This window comes from Pipistrellus kuhlii, unplaced genomic scaffold (assembly GCF_014108245.1).
Source record: "Pipistrellus kuhlii isolate mPipKuh1 unplaced genomic scaffold, mPipKuh1.p scaffold_m20_p_2, whole genome shotgun sequence".
Classification (NCBI taxonomy): domain Eukaryota; kingdom Metazoa; phylum Chordata; class Mammalia; order Chiroptera; family Vespertilionidae; genus Pipistrellus; species Pipistrellus kuhlii.
In genome coordinates this window covers 25,330,083-25,354,894 of record NW_023425515.1, presented here as the reverse complement: position 1 = coordinate 25,354,894, position 24,812 = coordinate 25,330,083, and the positions used below count along the sequence as shown (strand labels likewise).

At 40.3% G+C, this 24,812-nt stretch overlaps 1 protein-coding gene and 1 pseudogene across 7 annotated transcripts in view; one reads left to right on the top strand and one right to left on the bottom strand.

The window, feature by feature from the left end:
- The window catches only part of MECOM (MDS1 and EVI1 complex locus), a 571,831-nt gene that overhangs the window by 369,754 nt on the left and 177,265 nt on the right, over positions 1-24,812 (top strand). Inside the window, exon 1 of one of the 7 annotated variants that reach the window (XM_036445333.2) lies at positions 15,830-15,943. The exons of the other annotated variants lie outside the window; for them this stretch is intronic. The gene's annotated coding sequence lies outside the window, so the exon portion shown is untranslated. Of the gene's footprint in view, positions 1-15,829; positions 15,944-24,812 lie in introns of those variants that run through there. 7 annotated transcript variants of the gene reach the window in all.
- Positions 5,931-6,535, bottom strand: LOC118724758 (annotated as a pseudogene).

Here is a 24,812-nt window from a genome sequence, read left to right as displayed (position 1 = left end):
GTGTAAAAAATGGAGAAAGCCAAACTTTTCGTTTTTCCTCCCACAATGGTTCATTTGTATTCTCTGAACCCAAGACTAAGGCAAGTTCTAATGTCTTACTGTTTTATGTCACCACTGAGGTAGCAGTGACATGCTGGCTGCTGATGAATAAATATATTTATCTGGCTTCTAAACCTGCGCACACTGCTGAATAATGAACAGATGTTAACAATTACTCTAAATGTCCTGGATATTTTGTAAAACTTTTATCAAACTTAGGGTAGTTTATTGATTCAGTCAGAATCCTGCCTCGGGCACAAAACATATTGTCATCTGGGATTCCACGTGGGCAAAATGAATGTTCATTAACATTTTAAACCTAGGCACTAGGGTCTTGCTTCTGGAACCTTCTGAATAATAGGTCTCTCTAACATGTTCTTATGCTGCTTGCGTAAAACAAAGTGAATCTGCTTGAAAATTTTTCTATAGCCTTACCTTTTAGGTTATGCTACCAAAAATTAGGAATGAGAAATCATGCATATGAAATTTGAACGCCAGATCCATGCATTTCAGAGAAACATTATGACCCAGCCCAGTGAAAACTACCCATATTTGTTTTTAACACGAACAAAAATCTATATTTCTATTCCTCTGGAGTTACGTGTGTGTTTTTTTCTCCCCCTTCCCCCCTTCTTTTCTTTGTAAGATCGGGCCATTTTAGTTGAGTGATACAGAAAGTCACTTTGAATTCAAATATAAAATAAGGCCATCCATCATGTTAACAATTTAATTACCTGAGTATATATTTTTCCAGCAAAAAAGCCCATTATTTGTTGTGTATCTTATTACCGAACCATTGCCTCGGGACAGCCTGGCTGTCATGGAGCAGGCCTTGTGGTAAGAAACGGCCAGATACACGCAGATAAGCGGCGTGGTCCTCTGCCTGCTTCCCAGGCCCGCTCGCTCCCGTGTTTGCTGGAGGCCTCACCTGTTAGAGTCCCTGTAAGCTTTGTTGCAACAGTGAAATGGTGACTTGTAAAGGCAGCGAAGCATGACAGAGAGAGTGAAAGGGTCGAGTGAAATAGAAATGTGATATTTTCTATCTTCCCAGGGCCCAGGAAATAGGACTCCAGCTGAGCTGGGGTTGGGCATTCACTATCATAGAAGAAAAGATGTAAGATTTATTGTTCAGGACTCATGGAAGAGGCAAAGTCAACAATGCACTAGGTTTCTCTGATTGTTGAGGCATCTCCTTTCCCAGTGATTGGGGATTAGGGAATCATTTCAACATTGAGGAAAGGAGAAGATTAGCATAAGGAGGCAGAGCCTTCCCAGGGCCCTGGGATTTCAGGGACCCCTTCCACACCCCCGGCATTCACCAGGTGGTGAGCAAATACATGCCCATGACAGGAGACTGTCCTTGTTTGCTCGCTTGCTTTTTAATTACATGCCCTGACTACTAAAATATCTATAATAGAACAGCATAAGCTAATTCACTTGCAATATAGCAACAATCCTATCTACTTTGGGGGTGTGGTGGGCATAAAGCACAAGGGAATTTTTCCTGCTTTTTCAGTTTCACACAACATGGTGGTTGGCAGTTTTATTTTGGCCTGCTTCCTTGCAGCAAGCATTGTCAACTGAGGACGACAGAAAACAAAGACCAGACTTCAACCAACCATTTGTACTCGCTGCCTATTTCCTGGCTGGATAATGTTACAAGAAAAGGAAGGTGTTCTGTCGTTACCGAAGGCTCCGAGTTGAGGATAATTCTTGCATTTCAGAGCAGAAGGCTGATAAGTGATAGAGACATCAGGGCTTGGTCCACAACTTGGGATAGGATTCTCCCAGGTAGCTAAACACACACTGCTTACAGGAAAATCTTTGCTTCTGGACCTTGTCCCAGTGGGTCTCTCTCTCTCTCCTCTTCTCTCTCTCTAACTATCTCTAAACTTCAGGATACATAACTCTAGAAGTATGTTCATTGCACTTCTTGCCTGAAAAAGAGTGGCCGGTCGTCGTATGGTTAAACAAAGGCACGTTTCTTCAAAGCAGATTTCCCTCCGCGGAGATGATTGGGCGGCTGCCTACGATGACAGAGAGGGTCGTTTTTCTTATGAGGGCCTTGATAACTTTACAAATGCATCTGACTTTCACAGCGAACGCATGTTTTCATAAGTGGAAACAAATAAAACCAGTAGGCAGGGGCTTTCTCAAAGGGCTTGCCAAGTACATTAAACACACAAAAGTATATTCACAGCGAAAGTTGGTTGGAAACAGCTGTTTTAAAGGATTTCTGATGAATGCAGTTAACAGCATCATCATTATAAGGCCTGAAGCAAACATGGTCCTGATTACACCCCATTAAGAAATTGGAATGTGTTCCCCCCAAGGAAACACCCTGGCACATGAGAGTTGAAAAGAACAACCGACTCCCACACACCCGGCTGAGCCTTCCTTAGAGACGGGGCAGCCTATGCACAAAGATAAAACTCGCAGGAAAATGAAAGTACGTCTTATCGGAGCTAATCAGAATATTTGTACCGGTCTTGTTGGAGTGGAGGTTTCCTTAGCGTCTTTCACCTTTTCCCCTCCAAGCCTGCTCTGCCTGCCCCAGTGAGGCACCGGGTTGAACTTGTGCGAGAAACCAGATATGAAGGAAGTTTGGGGCTGCGATGTGTGATAGCATGCGAGCCCGGGCGCCCAGTGTTTGTTGTTTGCACACAAACCACGATGCGGTCCCGGGCCGACTTCTCCTAGCATGCCTTGGCCCAGGGAGGCCCGCGTGCTCTTCAGGGTGGGAGGGGAGGCTGTGGTGGGGTCGGTGGGACATGCAAACACTTCACCAGGACCGTGGGGTGGCTGCGCGGGGAGAGAATGCCCACGTGTTGAAAAGGCACTGTCAGGACGCCGAGGAAGCAGGGCCTGCTGCCTGTCTGCAGCCCGGCTGTGCTTGCTCGGCTTGTGTCTGTACCGCCTGTCCACCGCGGCCCTGAAGGGGCTCGACAAACACTTCTCATAATGGTCCAGACGCCTCCCCAGGGCCTTTGGGGGTTAGTGGGGAAGGAATGTCAGTCCAATACTTGGGAAAGGGGGGAGAGAGAGAAAAAAAAAAAGGCTTTTTCACCTTTTCCACACATCTGAAAGAAGGGTCAGATTTCTCCTCGTGATGAAAGAGTCACCGCTGGGGACCAGCCTCTTTTCACACTGTGGGGGCCACGTCGGGGGTCAGGCTGGGCTGCCAGCTTCTCCTCTCCCCGCTTCCTGAAAGGGGGAGTCGTTGCCTGAGAAGGTGGGGAGCATCCCTGTGCCCCTGGAAGTTGCTCCCAGGGCTGTCGTAGGTGCACACAAAATTCAGCAATAAAATGAAAATGAAATGATTATGAAATCATCAATTATATGGCATGATTACATAAGAAGAATTTTCTTATTTCACTTGTGTGAGACACATTTGAGACCTAGCAATGGAGCTGCTGATAAATGATGGGTCTATGAGACCCTGTGTCCTTTTTTTTTTTTTAAGAGAATAAGAAAATCTACCATATACAATTTTTATAAGTCAGACAAATTAGCCATAATTATAGACTTGTTATATACAAGTGTACTTGTGTGTACATCTCTGTGGATAAACGTGCATGTGTTTTGTGTGCATGCACACTTCAGAAAGAATGTCCACATTTTTGCTGCAAAGATTTCCTTGGAGATTGAGGTACCCTTTGAGATTTGGATTGTGAGAGAGGCCTACTCATTGATGGGCAGACGGGTTCCTGGGAAAATCCTTCTCCTCCATCCATTTGGAATTTTGGAGATCCTCAGGGTTAGGCTGAGACAAAAACAGACTTTCCCCCAGGAGTCCATCCCTACTCGGAGGGCACAGTGGTCCTAATCTAAACACTCAGGACTCCCCAGCCTTGGAGGAAAGCTGGGAGGGTGTGGCCCAGGGGTTCCCGACAGGCTGTTCCATAGGATACTGCTCTGTGTGTGAGCATGAGGGCAGCAGAAGGCAGCTTCCCACACGGGACCCTCAGCAATCACCTGCCTTCCTCACGTAGTTCTCAGAGCGCGGAAGAGCCTTGATGCGGGAGCTCTGAACTCAGCAGAGAAGCTGCTCCCAGAACCTGGCACTGGCCTGTGCACCTGAAGGAACTGTTTCTAATGGGGACACACGTTACAAAGCACCTTTTGTCCGAACCAACAGCAAGCGCGAGGGAACCTAGTGGAAATGGCGATAAGTTTATTACACCAGAACTTTGATGTAACAGATAAATACATTATTGATAACACTGAAACCATGAGCCTTAGGAAATGCTTTTGATAGCCTGACACAAATATTAGTATTACCAACTATCAGTAGCAGTCATTTTGCCACAAAGAAAATGCGGTCGATTTTAAACAAAGGAAATGGTTATGGGTGTCAGCTATGAGGCCCTGTAACTATGTAACTATATCTATCAACATTTCCCTTTTCAGTGAATTATGGGCAAGGTAAATAATTTTAAGGAACCTACATATAAATGCATTTCAGAAACTATTTGATTATTTATAGTAAAATTAATTTATTGTCCATTAAAAAAGAGAGAAAACCCAGTAAAATTGTACCCAGAAATTCTGGAGATGAGATTTATGATTAGATATTTCAGCCTGCCAAATGGAAGTGAGCTGGAGATAGGTTCTTTCTCATATGAATTTTATTTTGTTTTATTATTATTACTATTATTATTATTTTAATAACTAAGGTAACTCATTATTTTTTCCTGGCAAGCAAGCTATTTTTTCTCTTATTGTAAAAATAACTCTTTTTTATATTGCATGGGCTCATTCTCTCCCTCAATCCCTCATTCTTCTCTTTTCCCCTCAATTCCATATAGTAATTACTTACTAGACATCTACTGTTTTCTAGAAGCAATTTAAGTTACTAGACATGCATAGAAAACGTAGATTGAGTCTCTGAACAACTCCTATAATTTCTCTTATTTTAAAATTCTGAAGGTGATCAAAATATCATATACTCTGGAAAATATTGTCCCCCTGGAAAAAAATCTAGTCATAGAAATTGCTCTAAAAGACTGGTCTTTCAAGAGGATGCCCACATGCCAAGGGTTATAAAAGTAATCTATGGGGGATAGCAAAAATTAACACTTGTTTCTATTATTTTACTATCATTAAAGAAATGTAATATATGTATTAATGTTATTATGCCATATTTCATATGTTAGTAAAGTAAAATAATGAATAATTTATATATATATATATATAAATTATTTATTATATATATATAGTCTATTGGGAATGCATGCTCGAAAAGTATTATTGAAATGGTGTGTGAAGATAAACATTTGAGGACTAGCATTCCAGGTTATACTCTCCACCTGAGCAGAGCGCCTCTCTGCTCTTTATTTGGCTCTTTATTGAGAGGGAGAGTCTGGCACATTTGTGAACTTAATAAATATTCAGCAAAAGAATTAATAAATGAATGAATAAACCAACAATGGTTTCTGTCTCTTTCCTTCAGAGCTGCTAAAACTCTGAAGGTAATAAAAACTACCTACTTTAATAAACTCATTAACATGTGGCAATGTGCTAAATGTGCTGAAATATATATATTTCAGCTTACATTTAATAATATTTCGTATTAGTTTCAGGTGTACAGTATAGTGATTACACAATCTTATTGTTACCGAGTGCTCCCCCCTGGCACATACATAGCTGTTACCGTATATTGACTATATTCCCTATGCTGTACTTTATGTCTCTGTGACCATTTTGTAACTACCAATCTGGACTTCTCAATCACTTCACCTATTTTGCCCTGTGTGCTGACAGAACTTATATATATGTATATACATATACATATACATATACATATACATATACATATACATATACATATATATATATATATATATATATAGTCAAATGATATTTAATTGGAATACTTTCCTTTGTGGTTGTTAACTAGCTGGGCATTCCCATATACTACTGTTGATGTCATCTATGGTATCATGAGGGTGGAGGCCATCAACAATGCAGCCCACAGTCTGCAGTACCCCAGATATCTATAATGGTCTAGAGACTTCTCTAGCTAAAGATCGGTGCTGTATCTGTTGGCAATGTTGGCAATTCATCAGAAGTGATATTTCCACTTTGCTTAATATTTTGTCTGTTTTTTTTGTTTTTGTTTCTGTCTCTTGGTAGTTCTTTGAGGGCTGTGATGATCAGGGCCGAGGCTGAAGGTACTAGCTAAATCTGGCCTGCCTGTACAAAATATCAGTTTTGCTGTAATCTTCAGACCCTTCTAATCACCAATTTCTTTGGTGATGTCATCACCAACATTTTTTTTTGGAGACAGACTCAAGAGGCCAATCTTAGGCACCAGGAGAGACATGTCACCAACTTCCCCACTGGTATACCCCAGGTATATGACTTTGATCTTGCTGGGAGTCCCACTTTGGTGTCATTGTGGAGGTGGCTGATGTCGGATGAACTGGATTCAGTAGGACCTAGGAAAGTTGCACCTAAGCCTTCTCCCAGTTGAAAGCCGAAAGCAGCAGCACATATTTTATAATATTGTCTTTTCCTAGATTCGAGTCTCACGATGTGTTTATATAACACCATTTGAAAAAAGAAATCTTCTGGGAGAAATAGACTTGTATTCTCTGAAGCCACATCTTATGGGCTACTGTACATGCTGCATACTTGCTTGATCTTAAAAATAGTGTTCTGTGGAGCCAACACTTGCAGGAACCTAAAGAAGGCCATCTGGTTGATCATCCTTTCCTCTTTAGGAAGGATGATTCAGACAAGCAGGCTTGTAGTCTACTTCCAAACATCTCGACGTCCTTCTCCAGAAACCTACTTAAGTCCTGGAATGTGTGTGTACTTTGAAAGATGATGGTTACTTGACAGGAAAAATATGGTAAGGATAGGATTGTTGAATGAGAATCCATTAACACAGTCTCTATTTCTCCTCTTCTTCATTTCAGAAGAGTGGAGGAAGTAGCTTTTGTGAATGAATAGAGGCTTGGAAATCTAGCAGTATAGCTTAAAGGAAATAATATTCCCCCTTTCCATAACACTAAACAATCCTGGTGACTAAGGTTCTGATGTTTCTTTTCTTTTAAAAAAATATAGTTTTATTGATTTTAGAGAAGAAGGGAGAGGGAGAGAGAGAAACATCAAGGATGAGAGAGAATCATTGGAGGGGTGTCTGCACGCTCCCTACTGAGGATTGAGCCCACAATCCCAGACAGGTGCCCTGATTGGGAATCAAATTGTGACCTTCTGGTTCATAGGTTGACACTCAAACACTGAGCCAGGCAGGTTCTGATGTTTCTTCTGCAGATTTGTTCCTTTATATCATTTCTACATTTAGGATTCAAAGAATTCTTTTACAAACAAATAAACTATATGATTTCATTATAAAACATGATAATCACTATGATAAAATGACCTAATATCTATCAAGTGTGTGCTTCAGAGTTCATGAAGCATTTTTACCTGGCTACACATCTAACCTTTAGAGCCAATAAGCATATATTTCCTAATTTTATGGAAAAAGAATTGAAATTCAAAGAAGTGACAGAACCAGGGCCTTGCTGATTTTTAAGCCCAGAAATATTTCCTTTACCTAAGTACTTCTGTGACTAATGTACATGCAATTTCCTTGTTAAAATGCAGCTTCTGATTCAGCAGTTTTGGGGTGGAGACTGAGAGTCTGCATCCTAACAGGTTTCTAGTTGGTGCTGATGTTTTTATCCATAGATTGTAATTTGAATAGCAAGATTCTGTATCAGAACTGGTTCCTATGTGAGGTGATTACAGACAGCCTTGCTGAGTAGCATGGTGCAGGATGTTTAGTATATTCAAAACAGAAGTTTTGAAATTAGTTATCATTGCTTTTCTGCTGGGCCATCCGAACAACCCCAGACTCTAGGTTAGCATCTCTTTCCTGTCCTCAGACTCCCCCATTGCTATTAGTCATTTCTGTCTAAAATACAATCTCATCCTGCTAAAGTTCACAGCACTGTTCTATTTTCAACAGGATGAACTGAAACTTAAGAAAACAAACAAACAAACAATATTTGTATTTATTTATTTTTTTTAGAGAGAAAGAGGGAAGGAGAGGGAGAGAGAGATAGAAAGATAAATGAGAGAAACATTGATCTGCTGCCTTCTGCACACTCACTACTGGGGATTGAGCCTGCAACTCAGGCATATGCCCTGACCTGGAATTGAACCAGTAACCTCTTGGAAAATGGGTGACACTTCAACTCTCTGAGCCACATTGGCTGGACTGAATGGAAACTTTTGAGCACAGCACATTAAGGGCATCCACATCTCCAGCTACAGCCTATACCATGGCCACAACCCATTCCCATTTACATAGATTGTACTCTGTCCACCCCAACGACTCCACAATTCCCAAATACAGTACTTTTGCTTTTTTGCTTCCATGAAAGTTTATTTCTAAATCTGCTCCATTTTTTCATTGCATAATTATTTCTTATAAATTTCTCTCATTAAGTTGAACTGAATTGTGTTCATAAACTTTTTCTTTCATGAAAGCAGTAAACTCTAGAATTTTGTGTGTGTGTGTGTGTGTGTGTGTGTGTGTGTGTGTGTTTATCTGATTCCTGGCACTGTTTCTTACACAGTAAACACATAATAAATAACTGTTAAATGGATACACTAGATGCCTGGCATAACCACAATCCCGTTGGATTAGTATGTGAAATTGGTGAGTAGTATGGAACTTAAAAGACAGTGAATTAATTAGGCTCAGATAGTTGCCTGGATTTCACAGCACATTGCTCCGGACAATCATTTTCTGGTTAAAGAAATGCATGGCAAGTTGCAGATGTTGCAGAGCTGTGTATGTTGCTCATCTTGACCAATGACTGGCATATTTCGAGTAAGAGAGAAAGATGTCTCCAGCTTCAGGTTGTGCCTCATCCAATGGCATGTTGCAGAGATTTTTTCCCCTTCTTGCCAATTTGGTTTCACTCAGAAGAGTTAACGTTTGGATGACTTATGGCTGATAATGATCACTGACCCATTTGTCTTTCTTCCCTCTGCCTCTGTTTTATAATTTCTATCTGTTGGACCACTGTTCATTTCAAAGAGATCTCAGTGGAAGAACTTTAAAAGGTGGAGTTTTAAAAAATCTTGGCCCTTTTTTAAAAACAATGAAACACTAGTCTTTGCTTTTGCAAGCAAAATAGCAGAGGTTTTACCTTTTGGAAAACAACAAAAATGTCAACAATCAAAGGGGATAAGTTTGTCCTAGTTAGACCTTCAGTTCTGGGTTGTGGTTAAGAAAAGAAATAAAACAGCAAATCACCAGGCAACTTTTGCTAATGAAAATGTAAATTGACGAATGAGCAGGGTTTATAAGATGTACTTAAATAAGCAGATATTAACTAAAAAGCATTATCGTTGATTATGTTATGACAAAACAAAACTGTGTATACAGTTACATTCTCACACCTACAAACACATACCCATGTATTTATACAGACATGTGGAATATCTTCAATTTTTCAGAATGGAATTCTCTAGCCTTTCTATTGTTGGGAATCCAGAAGACTCCCTTGGTTTCCTTCCTTCTCTTTTCTGCTCCCCAAATTTCCCTTTCCGTGCTCCTACCACTGCATTCTCTCCTATTACCCACATTGTCTCCTCTCCTTCTCTCCTCATCAGTATCACATATTTCCCACTCAGCAGCTATTTAACAGGCAACTTGCTCTGGTCTTCTGTGCAGCAGGAGGAGGGAATGGTATTGAAGAAATTTACCCAGTGAATTTTCAATATCCCAAGCCAGAGAACAAGACCCTTGATTCTAAATACAAGGCAAAGGTGTAACTGAAACCATAAGGAAGATTGGGATTTGTGGTAGGAACCTAGCTTGACTCTGAGGTGCCCAGGTTGGTACTGATTATTATGGCAGTAGGTGAAGTATCCGAGGAAATGCTTACAAATTCAAGGTGGAAACATATTTGAGTGAACCGAGCTAACCCTGAACTGATCATTCAGTTTAATTTCATCTGAAGTTCTGTGACATAGTTCAGGCGGTGGTGAAGGTTGTCCTATTTTTTAATTCAGAAATAACTCAGGCAAGCACACCTGAGCCTTTTTCGGACATTGGTGGCCCTCTACTGAGAGGAGTTGGGAGTGGCCAGCAGTACAACCTGGCTCATGGTTGGAATGTTCATGTTTTCAAAGTACTGAGTGTGTTTTTAAGTGTCTCAACAGCTCTAGAAAGAATCGGTTCCCAGAATTTGACTCGTCTCCTCGAGGTCAAATAAATGCTATAGCAGTGGATAAGGCAGACAGAGGGTGCGTCGGCCACCTCTCAGGAGCCCTCAGAGCTCCCTTGGATGTAAAGGGGCTCCATTGCCCAGTCTGCTTTACCCTTTTCTTATTTTGTTGCCTGTCATTCTAGTACATTTGTTATCAAAGTATTAGTGAATTCATGTGAATAATCTTTTCGTTGTATGATTGAACCTAATAAAGCCTTCCATCGAACCTTTGGAACCAACCCTCAGAGAGTAATGTTTTGAAGATTACACAAAAGCTTTTATTTTCTATGTTGACTTTAACAATATATGTATATTTTATTGACTTTTTACAGAGAGGAAGGGAGAGGGATAGAGAGTTAGAAACATCTATGAGAGAGAAACATTGATTAGCAGCCTCCTGCACACCCCTTACGGGAGATATGCCTGCAACCAAGGTACATGTCCTTAACTGGAATTGAACCTGGGTCCCTTCAGTCCGAAGGCCGACGCTCTATCTACTGAGCCAAACCAGTTACGGCTATGTTGACTTCTGTGTTGCAGTTCTCAAAAATAAATTTGGAAGCTCATCAAGTTTGTACTGTGTCAGTTTGGCATACCATGGTCTAAAATTTACATTTAAGAGCTAAAGGGGGGGGGGGGGAAAGGACCCCGGTTACAGGTACTGTACGTCCTTAGGATTGGATGTGGACTTGTGCAATACAGACATTGACTAAATCACCAGAGATTTTGGCAAAATCAAGATTTGCTTTGGGGTGAGCACAAAATTCTGATGATAGCCCAGAAAATGTCAGGAGGCTTCAGGCTGATGCAGCTCTTTAAAGAGAGAACAGGAAATAGGGAAGATTTGTGTTTATATTGGTACAGAGCATGGTGAAAAATAAAAGCAAAATGTACAAATGAGATCCCTATTCATTGTGTTTGTGAAACTGTGCCATCATTCACTCAATAAATGTTTCTTGAGAGTTTAGCTTGTTCCAGGAACTGTCTTGGTGCTGTGCTTGACAGGGTAGCCTCTGAGATGCTCCTCTACCCAGGGAAACCTGAGCTGGTTCATTCAGAAGCACTTCGAACCCGAAGGATAATTACGATTTCTTCAGGGTTAGAAAAGAAAACTCTGTGACTGACATGATTAATGGAATGGGTTTGAGTTTTTCTGGAGCAGATGGCACAGGGGCATCTCTTTGGGAGAAACCCTGCATGGAAGTCAAGAGGAATGTTTTGTGGTGTGAGTTCCCTTGCTACAGTCTTATTTAGCAGTCAGAGCAGAGTTCACGTCTGGGACCCCGCTGAGAATTAGCCATTGTGAAGAACAATGAACCAGGAGGAAACAGAGGTACTATATATGGAAAGGCTTAATCTGATCTCTTGCTTGTCTTCAAAGGAAGCCTCATTTGTAAGGACACGCATGATCGTGAAGAAAACACCCCCATTAGGCGCTGCACAAATAATGAGAGATGCTGTGTCCAAAGTCTCTGATGCAGGGAGGTTAAGCACTGCATCTGTACCCAAGTAGGAGACTCTGACGGAGCAGGACTAAAATTCATCTCCTGATCCTCTGTTCAGTAGAGCACGATTCCTTGCTTCTGCTATAAATTCCGATTTATCTGTCAAGAAGCTTCCACCTGGAAATGAAAGAGTGCAAACCTGGTAAAGCAGGGTTTATGCTCATTCAATTTTGTTGGCTTCTTCTTTCTTAGCCACCTCTTTGTTTCGGGGGAGGGGTTATGTCTGAGCTCCCTGAGAGCTTATGGAGTCAAGGACAAAATGAACTATCTTCGAAAGCCAATAAAGGGGTGAGGATCAGATAAAACACGCATACTTACTCTACTGGTGGCAGGTTAAAATTACCTTCATGACCTAAAAGAATGAAGGGGAACACCACAAAATACATGGTGTTCGTGTGTGTGTGTGTGTGTGTGTGACATAAATTGGCTTATAAATGCTGTTTGTGGCTTTTACCCAATATGTTGGTATGTATCAAGTACTCCATGCCAGCTCTCCAAACATTTTATATACTTCAAATTATTTAATATTCTTTTGTATCAGTTTGGTTAGCTCTTAATTTTTGGATATTTGAACGCTTCCAATAGTTAATTATTGTTACTATGCACCTGATCTCCTTGTGTATGCCCTTTTGGATATGTATAGATGGTTGCAAAAGAAAAGAAAAGATCTGGTACACATCAACTGATAATGTGTTTGCCACTGAGGTGGGGAGAGAGGGCATGGGTTGACTTGCGGTTGAAGGGGCTTTAGCCTTAGATGTAAAACTGCATAAGATTTTCCCAGAAAAGTGCATTCATGTAGTACTTGTATAATTAAAATTAGATTTTAGAAATGAATACTGAGGTAGAAGTCCTGAGGCACATGACCTAACTAATACGATCTTTTCTTTTTTTTTTCTTCACATCACTTTTTAAAATATCACCTGTCATGAAATCTAAGCATGTGGCCACGGCAGACAAGTGCAATGTTACATGTTACAGTGCTTTGCAAAATGCTATATATATTAAAATTACTCTTAGTTTAACCTAACTTCGATTTCAACCACCAGGAAAAGCCCCAGATAATCCACAAGAAGTAAATACATCAGTGAATGTTCCCCAGTTTTAACTAGAGATGTCCTCTGTGTTGAAAACTAAGAATTTCAGTTGCATTAATAGTCAGTTGATATAACTGACATATAGTTTTGAAACTTTATAATCGCCAAGTCTAAATAATCTCTCTCATTTTATTGCAGTTGAACTAATTAGAATGAAGTATACTTTGAAATTTTTGTGTTGTGTCTAGCGTTATGGATCAACTTAATCTGTGAACGACACTGAATGCCTAGTTGCTGGAGCCTTAGTTCTGCACAGCTGTTATAACCATGTGACCACCCTGCAGGCATGAGCATGTGGACACACATTATCAAGTGGGAGCAATAAAAAAAGAAAAAACAAAAAGGTTGAAATCAAATAGTGTATTTTAAATTGGCATTTGTGCGCCATTGGAAAACTAAGATATTTACTAGGATATCAATGTTCCAGCACAGAAGATGACCTTGGGACATTATCAAACCTTCCTCCTCACACGATAGAGCTCACTCTAAATACTCTAGGTAGGACACCTGCCGAAAACAGACCCAATGACAACACCTGGATAACCATTTCAATCCTGAGCAACATTTCTTTGAACCCCGAAAAGATAGAAAATGTCCATTTGCTCTATTCTGTTTCAGAATGACCCTTCCTGTAGCAAATTGTTTTGAAGTCAGATCAAATGGTGCCAGTTTTTACCTTATCTTAATTAATATTGCTATTCAGGGCCCTCCATACCATTAGGCAGCTTCTAGGATGAATATTTATCTGTGTAATGTGATGGTTTGAATATCCCAGAGAGTATTTGTGAGTATGTGTACATACACACACACACACAGACACACACACACACACATATCAATACCTTTCCACACTGAAGCAGCAACTTTAGTGTAAACTCTCCCTGAAATTTAGCTACTCAGCCTAAGTATTGCCCTGCCTCTTTTCTGAAAGATTTTTTTTCTCCCTAAATAAGGATTGAGCTAAACAATAATAAAAAGGTTTTTTTGTTGTTGTTGTTGTGTTTTTTTTTTGTTTTGTTTTTTTAATGGCTTGAATATGCCACTCCTTATTGTGAACTTTTATGGAGCCATGGTCTTTTTTTTTTTTTTTTAATTTATCCTATATAATAAATGCCTAATATGAAAATCAACCAGAAAGACCTGTGGAATGACCAGTCACTATGATGCACACTGACCACCAGGGGGAGCAGGAGCTTCCTCCAGGTCTAGAGCAGCGATGGCTGTGGTGGGTAGGGCCAGCGAGCTGTGGCACCAACCAGCCAAGGTGGGTGCCAGTAGGACTCCTCCCCCTATCATCCTGCCCATAACTCAACAGATTGGCCCTGATTATTGGCCTGGCCTAGGGACCCTACCTATACATGAATTTCATGCACCGGGCCTCTAGTATTGTATATCTATGCTTACTTTTTGAGCTCTGGCATCTGAGCTGTCCAACAGGACTTTCTGTAGTGGTGAATGTTCTATAGTCAATGTGATAGCCACCAGTCCTATGTAGTTACTGAGCACTTGAACGTGACTAGTGCAAATGAGGAACTGAATTTTTAGTTGTATTTATTTTAATAATTTTCAATTTCAATAGTCATGACAATGAAGCTATCGATCATTTTGTCATATTCATACAGAACTAAACAATCTTTAACATTTGTGCTGTAGCTTTTTCATGTGAAAACTGTCCTTTTGGCTCTCTATTTAGCATTACTTAATTTGCTTCTGAAATTTAAATTCTAATAATATGGTTAGGGTTGATTTTTTTTCTTGACCTTTTGATTTTTTTTTCTGCTCAACCTCCATCCTAACCAATTAGTAGATTTTAAAAAAATATATATCTTTATTGATTTTTTTGCAGAGAGGAAGAGAGAGGGATAGAGAGCTAGAAACATCAATGAGAGAGAAACATCCATCAGCTGCCTCTTGCACACCCCTTACTGGGGATGTGCCCACAACCAAGGGACATGCCCTTGACCAGAATCAAACCTGGGACCTTTCAGTCCATAGGCCGACGCTCTATCCACTGAGCCAAACCGGATTCGGCTGTAGATGTTTTTAGGAAGTTACATTTGGAAAACAGAGTAATGCCGTGAAATGGGAAGATATGATTAGTTCATAAAGTGTATTATAAAAATTTACAGAATGACAGACAACAGAATGGTGGTTACCAGATGGGAAGAGGGAGAAAGGGGTGAAATAAATGGTAGTGGAAGGAGACTAGACTTTGAGTGGTGAACACATGAAGGAATATACTGGTGATGATTTATAGACTTAGACACCTGAAAATTATTAACTAATGTTACCCCATGAAATGTAATGCTTAAAAAAAACCTTATAAAAATTAAAACACACACACACACACACACACACACACACACACACACACACACGAAGTTTCCAGGATTGCTTTTTCTTAGATTCCTAGTTCGCATGATCAAATGTAATGACATTGAAACAAATGATGTTTATTGAGTATGTATCTCTGCTTTCTTAAAAAACAGGCAGATTCCAAAATGTGTAGTAATCCTTACTCATCTTTAGGGAACGTTGGAGAGGGGTGACACACTCCTTCCTGTCTGTGCAGCTTTGGGGATGGGCTGGCTTAGTGGCCACCACATAGACATGAGTTAGTACGTTGGGACAAAGCTCATTTTTCTCGCAGGGTTTCCAAGAACAAAATTACCCAGAACTTCTTGCTGCCCTTTGGGGCTTTGGGGTGGAATTAAGAGGAGCAATGATTCCCCAGAAGTGGGTAGGATGGGGAAGCAGTAAACCTGCGGGCGCATGCTGTATCCACCCCGTCCCTCACACAGGCCGCCCGAGATAATAGTGCGATAGAGATGCCGCAGCCTTCCCAAGCCCTGCTCACAGGCTCCTTCTCTTTACTTAAAGGCCAACCAGGATGAGAACATAACTGATACCGCCTAGATAATTATTGACCAGTTTTAGTATTAACGGTGGGGGCTGTATCCATGCTCTCTTCCTGGTTATGTTGCACGGATGTCCTTTGCATATGTCTATGAGGGAGCGTGATGATCTTCACTCTTTGCGATGAGAACCTCAGCGACAGAGACAGGTAATTTGGCCGAGTGCCCCTGCACTGTGTATGGCTTTAAAATGTGAAACATACTCTTCTAAATTTACCTCTGGGGTTTTGAATGGGCAGGTGGGGGCAGATGCACAAAACCGTGGAGTATACTCTGTATTCCTTGCTTTTTGACAGATGTTCTGAATTGTAAAGATGTTCTGAATTTGTGGCAAAGGGACACTGTGCAAATATATATATATATTTTTAATAAACATCTGAATGTTCCTATCAAACAGCATGTGGGCAGCTGAAGTACAACTAACTTTATCTTGTCTTTTGGGGGCGATTTTCCTCTTCTGTAGCTCACTACTATCTCTCCTTTGTATGAATGTGTTTGGCAGATGTTTCAAGCAGAAGGCAATGGGGTAAGATGTGTCTCTTTACCCAGCTTGCTCTCCTCTGCCCCTGGCTCCTGTTTTCCCCTTGTCCTCTCTGCCTTCCCTCCTCCCTGGGCTCACCTCATGCAGGATGCACCTGGGGCCCACCCTAGGACTCCTCTCTCCATTCAAAAGGGTGAGGAATGGAGACCAAAGGAGGTCGCTTAAAAGTATATGTTGAACCAAATGCGCAGCCCCCTGGGAGGTCAGCGACATATGTGAATGATCTGCTCTCCCTGGTCTTAACACTCTCGCTGTGAGGTGGCCACCCACCACCGGCTTCTGAGGTGGTTTCTCAATACCCAGGTGTAACACAAAACATTACGCCAGGACCTTATCCAGAAGTTTTAGGAATTATTTGATACATAATCACTTGTCATCATTACTGTTGTGTGTGTGTGTGTGTGTGTGTGTGTGTGTGATTTATATTTTTCTCCGTAGCCAGATTCCTTCTATCCATATTTCTCTCACCTCAAAATACTCAAGGGCAATGGACAGAAAGCTAGACTTGAGTTCCTGTCGCTCACTCGTTGTGTGGTGCATTAAAGAGTTATTCTAGATCACCAAGGTCTGCAACTCTGTTCCCTCGGAGCCCGGAGCACACTCCAACTCTCATCTCAGCCACTTCTTCTCTTTGCCTCTCATGGATCATGTCGGACCCCCAGCAGTCCCTGGGTTCTACTTTGGGAACCAAGGCACTTTCACAGGCCTCAGGAGAGACTCCCTTGGTGTCCAGCAATGTGAATTCATGCTGCCCAAGGGTTAATCTCCCAAGACTGAGTGCAGATTGGGTAAAATAAGAGAAGACCAGTGGTTGTACCCTGCCACGAGGGGGGTGTTCAGTCTTTCAGTTTTCCAGCCAGAGTTTTAGAAATCTGCATCACAGAAGTCACCTGGGCGTCACACCCGGAGGAACTCTGGGTTAATGTGTGGTGAACAGAAATATCAAGTTTATGCCTATAGGGTAGTTTTCATTGGCATGAGCTTAAGCACAGGGAACAAAAAAAAAAAAAAAAGAAATGGCCTTGCTAGTGTTAATTTTTTTATGGGCAGTTGCACGATAGCTGGCCTTGGAATGTTAGCAGCACTGTTGCAGAACTAAAAATGCTACCCTGAGACATTTTAAAAGAGCAATAAATATCTGGTTTTAAAATGCAGGCATTAAAAAAATTATAAACTTGGAAAGTCGTTTTTTGGTGGTTGTTGTTTTAACTTTGGAGTGTTAGAGTTGCCTTTTCCTCCCCTGATTTTCTCAATTAGCGACTGTTTGGCTTGGTAATGCAGTGATTATGTGACTGTTTTGACATTGGGTTATGTTTGCCAGAAGGAAAGGATGCCTGGGGATGAGACTGTGTCTCCTTGTCAGGATAACCTGGTTTCACCTGTGACTCTGTGGCTGTGCTGAGGGCTGGGGCCACCAGCACTCGGTGCCTGTGTCAAGGACAGTCCTCTGATGTGGAGAGAGTGGCTTTCCAGGATGGTGGGCATGCTTTCTAGATTTGGATTGTATGAGTTCGGTTCCTGTCAGGAGCCAGATGCAACCCAGGTGGCACTTGGGCGCCGCTGTCCTTGGGATGGACTCCCGGTGGAGAAATTAGTCTGGTCTCTGCTGCTGTCGACATGCACAGGGTGCTTAGCCCAGGGAGGGCTACACCTCACACTTGAGTGTGGCCAAGAAGGACTCAACTTCTTGTCACCACTTTTAAAATGTAAAAACAGGATTGGAACAAAATTTCAGAAGTGAACACAATTTCACCCTCTAGAAAGTTTTGCTTGGCTCTGCCTAATTAAATTTATTATAGTTTCAACTTTTTCTTGCATAATATTTTACCATAAATGGGAACCGCTGTTTTTGCATTAGCTTTCTAATTATTATTGTAATTATAAGTCTTTGTCTATCCATATACAGTAATTTACTTACTTTCCCCTATTATTAGTTTCTTGGATGATTTACTTTATCATAAAATGTAACACCACAGCAAATGAACTAATGAATATAACTTTTACCTGTCATTGATATATATTTAAGGAAGAGTTCCAACAATAGAATTATCAAGGCCAAGAGTGTAAATAACTTAATATATATATATATTAATATATATATATTATAAAATTTCTTTCCCTGTTTTCTAAAAGGGAACGTTTTCAAAGCATCTAGCATATGAGTGTTCTTAGTTGCACTGACTTTAATATTTAATATATAAACAAATTATAATTAAATATACAAATCATAGAAATTATATATATCCATATATACAGAGATAACATGGAACCTTGACATTTCCTTGTGGTGAACTTCATTTATCTGTGAAGGTGAGCAATTGGTTTGTGTGCTGAGGATTTTTTTCTTATTCTCTTTTCCTAACATTTCTCTATTATAATTTTTGTAAATTTAACTGAGGTAGCTAGCTAGATTCAAGTCTTTGGTATAGTCCAACTTTTTTAAATGTATTATTTATTTTATAGATTCTGATATTAGACAGTAAGCTATAACATTGTCCCTGGGAGTCCATGGGTTTGTAACTACTTTTTAAAATTTATTTATGTATAGAATTTATTGAGGTGACATTGGTTAGTAAAATTATATAGCTTTCAGGTGTACAATTCTGTAATACATCATCTGTATGTTGAATTGTGTGTTCACCAACCCCAACCAAATCTCATTCCAGAAGACTGTATGGAGGGGGCATAAGTGGTGATTTAACTACTTTATATTGCACATTTTTGTTGGGTGTGTTTGAACATGCACAGTGAAATGATTTCTTTTTAAATGGCTGTGTTAGGAAAATGCTCACAACACCTCCGCTGTGGGCCAAGTGAGTGTGAATTTAAAAATAGATATCTTATGGAGACACCATTTAAACAAAATCAGTTTCTGAGTCCACTTCATGACAAGTTGTATCACAATGAAAACATCTCTTTTTTTCAAGTCCAGGTAAAATGGAAGAAACCAAAGATGTTCATGTAACTAAAAGAGCACCAAAGAGCTAGAATAATTAGTTTGAGGTGTCAGAGAAATCTTAAATGATTTGAGTACCCAAGTCCAGACATACTGCGAAGCCAGAGGCAAATGATACCCTCATTTTCCTGGCATTAAGTAGGGTTAGATGAAGAATTCCTGTTACAGAGCACATGACGAAGCTTTTTATTGAGCAGGATCCCAAACTACTAGGAAACATGTTTTAATTTGGCAAGAGATGAACTGGAACCCAGTTGTGTTTTCTGCCACAGCAAACCTGTAAAATGTGGCGCTAGGTTTCATTCCCCAGTCACACCAGTGAGTGTTTTTTGAGATCATTGGAACTAAGTTCAGCCTGTTTTAGCTCGAGCTTTTCGTCCACCCAGTATTCAGAATTTGTTAGCAAGGAGATTTTTTTTCATAGGGGTCTTCCATCCCAAGGAATCAATTTGCTAATAATTTCCTTTTTAAATCTGGATATGAAGATACAGGCTAGAGAATCAAGCAATCTTTTTGAGAGTTAGAAAGTTGGCCTGTGATTCCAGCCCTCCTTTAATCATTAACTTCACCTGATAATTTGGGATAGATAGAGCACTCAACAAACTCTCCATGACTGAGAGTATTCATCTGGAAAAGGAGGGCAGCAATGGCAGCCTGGCCACCAAGGAATAGCTGAGACCACAAAGGGAAACCCAAGATAAACAAGCTTGGTGTACACCCAGCGTAGCACCATTCAGAAATACAAGTTATTATTCAAAAACTAGACAGGATAAGGTGCTTGTTCTCTTTGTCCCTTACAGAATTTCCTGACAATCAGTCCCCCTTGGTCTAATAATTCCAGACCTGACTTGCCACTGTGTACTCATGAAATCCACTCAGTAATTTGAAAGATCCTGTGTGTTCCCCCTGTTCGGATCCTCTTCTTTGCCTGAAATTTTCAAACAAGCATTTGGCTGTGTGGTAAATGGTGCATTTTAATAAATGTTCTATAAAGGCCAATTATTCAGTCAATATTGAATTGTGTGATAGGAAATACGGCTGCTTAGCTACAGGGAAGATGTCTACAAACTATTGGCATACTATTTGGAAGGTAATGTTCTTAAACAGCCTGGCCTTCCTCCAAACTTTGATTATTCATAAATCTGTTGAGTGTGGTGAGTTGCCCTATTAGCGTTTAATCTTTTATTGAAGCAAACTCAGGAGGCTGAAATCTATTTGCTTTAGCAAGCTTGTTCACTGATAAATGTGTGATTTAAAATTTTCCTTTTGTGAATTCCTCAGTGCAAGAAAAACACAGCTGGGCACAGCACAGATCATATTTATCTTTTCATTAACTAAAGTACAAGAAGATAGGATCGTTGGAGGCTTATAAGGAGGGATTGATAAAGAACAGTCCTCCTCCTGTTTGCACACCCACTTGAGAAAAGCTTTCCAAACAAGTATTTGAGATACTTGTGAGAAAAGCTCATTGAATTTGTCAAAAGAAGACCAAGTGAATGTATATAAAGTGGTTGGATTTTAGATAACATTTTCCCCCTGAGTGCTCAGATTGGTTAAATATTAGAGAAAGGGAGATAATGACACTGTTTGTCGCCATAAACTTAAACGTATATCTTTTTTCACAAGGTTGGTATGAAAGGCATATCAAAGATTTTCCATTCCAGATGACTTGGTTTCACTGTGGTAAAGGGCACTTCAGGTAGAGAAAGATTTCTTGGATGTTAACTGCCAGACAGGAAGGCGGGAACTTTATAGAGAATTTATAAAAATATGTCTTTTTTTCTTCTTGTTGTGAATAACATTGGCTGTTATTGTAGGACTGTTAATATATATATATATATATATATATATATATATATATATATATATATATATATTTACAATGTTCAACCTATTCTCTCTGCTAGAGGGAAGATTATGAAAAATCCTCAGAATTTTTTTTTGATACTTATTTGCACTTAATGTGCACTACACCAGATCACTAAGGAGAATCTTCCAGAATGAAATAAGTGACTTCTGGCTTATATGTGTTAACTGTCAGTTGGAAGAGGAAGATGAAATTGCTGGAGCCTTCCCTCTCTTTCCCCATATCTCTGGATAGTGACGGTTGAGATTATTCATGTTTCTATACTTCCTTAACACCTGGTAAAATGGCATGTGCACAGTAGGTGACTAAAAAACACACACACAAAACAGATTGATTTGGGTGTCCCTGCAGAACTGTTGGACTCTGCAAAAACGAACTGAGCTAGAGACATGCTCTTCTCTTGCCTCTCCTGGGACATCCCTGAAATACTCAAGAAGGGATAGGGAATAGGAGCTTTGAGAAGGCAGGCTCTTTTAGCCAAGTGCAGCAAAGTTCCAACCAATTTGAGCTCAACTATGACCCAAGGCTCCCCAAAGTAGGTAGTATGTCATCACCTGGGCTAGGGTAATCTTTGTCCTACTGCCCTGTAGGTACCTTTCACAAATGGATCTAGAAGCAGCTGAGGACAGCTCTTTCCTGACTCAATTTACCTGACATGTCAGATTCTCTGCATCAGGCCAAAGTATTTTCTGTCAGTGAAAGCATTTATTAAAATACTACAGGCCCAGTGCCCTGAAATTCGTGCACTGCGAGGGATCTTCCACAGCCCAGCCTATGCCCTTTTGCAGTCCAGTAGCCCTCAGGGAATGTCCCACTACTGGCAGTCGAATATCCTTAGGGCTGCCTCGGAGGTGGGAGAGACTCCCGCTGCCACCACCGCTGAGCTTGCCAACCGTGAACCCAGCTTCTGGCTGAGTGGCACTCCCTCTGATGGAGTGTACTAACCACAAGGGGAAGCTCCTGCATTGATTATCTGCCCCCTGGTGGTCAGTGTGTGTCCACCATTTGGTCTTTTTTGCATATTAGCCTTTTATTATATAGGATTAGGTTATTTTCATGCAAATTTGTTTCAACTATCATCTGCTGGTTTGGGGGTTTCAGAGTTTGTAACTACTGGTCCTTCTTATCCTTATTTTATTATAAAATTCAATGATCCAATATCAAGTTGTATTTTTCTTTAACATGGGCTTTTAAGAATGACATTGGAGATGAACAATTACAAGTTATAGCTGGTAAAATAAAATATGTTTCCTTAAGATCATCCAGCCCAACTCACTCAGTCGATAGACAAGAGAACTGAGGCCATGAAATGTATAGAGACATTTTTTTCTAAGGTCACACAGTTCATGCAAGGGCAAGGACTAGAAACTAGGCCTCAAGCTATTACTTTTTGACTTCCATGTTTTATCTGTATAACAGAGACTGCAAAAATCAATGGCTTAAAATTTAAAAGAAGTGTGAAGGCCATTAGCTAGCCACTGATGTGGCAATTTCATGACATCACCAGGAACCCTAGATCCTTCTAGTTTCTTGCTGTATTATGTATAGGTGTGATTTCCACCCTCAGGTTCTCAAGATGGTTGGAAAGTACCAGCTAGAAAGAATGGTACATGCCCACAAGTCAGCTCCCTTTGAAGGGTTTTTCTGGAAGCTCATATCAAGTGATAACTGATTAAATCTAATTGACCAGGACTAGCCTAGTGGAAAGGTAATCTGGGAAATGTAGTCCCTCCTTCTTCCTCCCTTCCCCCTTCTCTTTTTTCTCTCTCCCTCCCTCCCTCCTTATGATGCCCCAGATAACATTGGATCTATTATTAGTAAGGTAAAACAGAAGAATTGATATTGGGTCGACAACTTCTTGTCTCTTAAGTAATTACTTTAAGGTTTGTAGTCATAATACTTCATAGTACTTTTTCTTTAATAGTATTTCCTCAAATTGCCAGAATGAAATGATCAAGTAGAATATGGGACCAGAAATTCTGCCCGCTTTATGTGAGTGCAACAATGGGAGTACAATGTAGGAGCTATCATCACTGAATTGTGTGCTGTCTTTCCATGTTCAGTAAGATACTATTTCCTTTGGCTTGAAGATGAGCCTGGCAAGGGATACAGTTGCTGACGTCACCTAGGCATGCTTTATAGATAACTAGGGAAAACAATTTCAATATTCAGAAGTAAATAGCAGATAGTTTGCTTACTTTGCCCTGCATGTATAATGAGTATACAATTTTCAAAAACCTGAAATTGTGACCCGTGATAACTAACTTAGGACCGTGAGTAATAATGATAGAGTCCTCCAGGTCCTATGAGAGAAAATACATGGGCTCATACATAACTTTGCCAGTGATGCATTTGTGGGAAACAGTGAGGAGGATTTATTTGTTAATATCTCATTTGCTATGACATTTATGGTGCTGCTTGCCTGTGAATTTGTCTCCAAATTAAGGTTAATTTCCTTTGTTAATTCCTTTTATTTATGTTGATGTAAATGGAGACAATTATTTAAAGTAAGAAATTACCAAAGTGAACTCCCTCCTCAATGTCAAACTAGTAGCATGTTACCTCATAACTAACACACTCTCTGTATAGTGTTTGTTCTTGGCAGGATACAGATTAGAGACCTCTGAAGATTTCAAGGAGATTTTAAGAAGCAATAATGCTGGATGAGACCCACACCCATAAATCCATTAATGTCACTCTGTCCATTAAATGAAGAATGGCTTTACAGCCATGTGCTACTGATTCCCATGGTGGAACCATAGGTTCTAGTGAAGGGAAAACAGTGGGAAATTAGACTCTGATATGACACCTGGTATGCATGGGGAAATGTAGTCAATAAAGGGGGTAAAATACATCTCTCCCATTATATTTCCTAACCTATTAGACTTTATATGCATTAACTTACCATTTTATTCTCCCATTGGTGTTCCATTGCACTCACGGCTGGCCAAGGGCATGTGGTCCTCTGCTCTCTGATGTCACATCTCCCTTCACTCCAAATTTCTAAGCTGAAAAGAACCCAATGAGAAGGCTTGTCAACCAGAATCTTCCAGTGCTTCCTGCTGTGTCAAATTCCAACCTCTCTCTCACTGTTTTGAAAATTAGATCGGTATACAACTACAAGTTGGTGGCGTAATTAGTTACAAGATTTTAGAAACTCTCAGGTGTGCTTTACCAGATTGTTGGCACACTCTTGCTATTGGGCAAGAATATTGCAAATTTATTGATTTTCAAATAACAGAGTTTCTTTGAAGCCCAGTTCCTTCTGCACACGAGGCATGTGAGGCTTTCTGTCTGGATTCCATCATGCCGGGCTGCCGTATCTTATCAGCGCAGAGCCCTATGAAGAGCAACCTATATATTAGCCACAACATGACCTGTGTGACCAGGATCAGCCTCAGCAATTACCCTACAGGTGGCACAGTGATTTAGAATGAACAGCTCTAGGATGCGATTCTTTACCATATATCATAGCTCAGGATAAGGTTAACAAAATCTACCCCCAAATTAGGGTTGATTTATGGATCCAGAATATTGGTAACCAGGCCTTCTTTAACTTTGTTCTGTTTTGCTGCTGCTTAAGCAGATATTAATTGGGAAAGATCCTGACAGTTCTAAGTTCTGACTAATGTAACTACTCAAAGCGACGGTTAG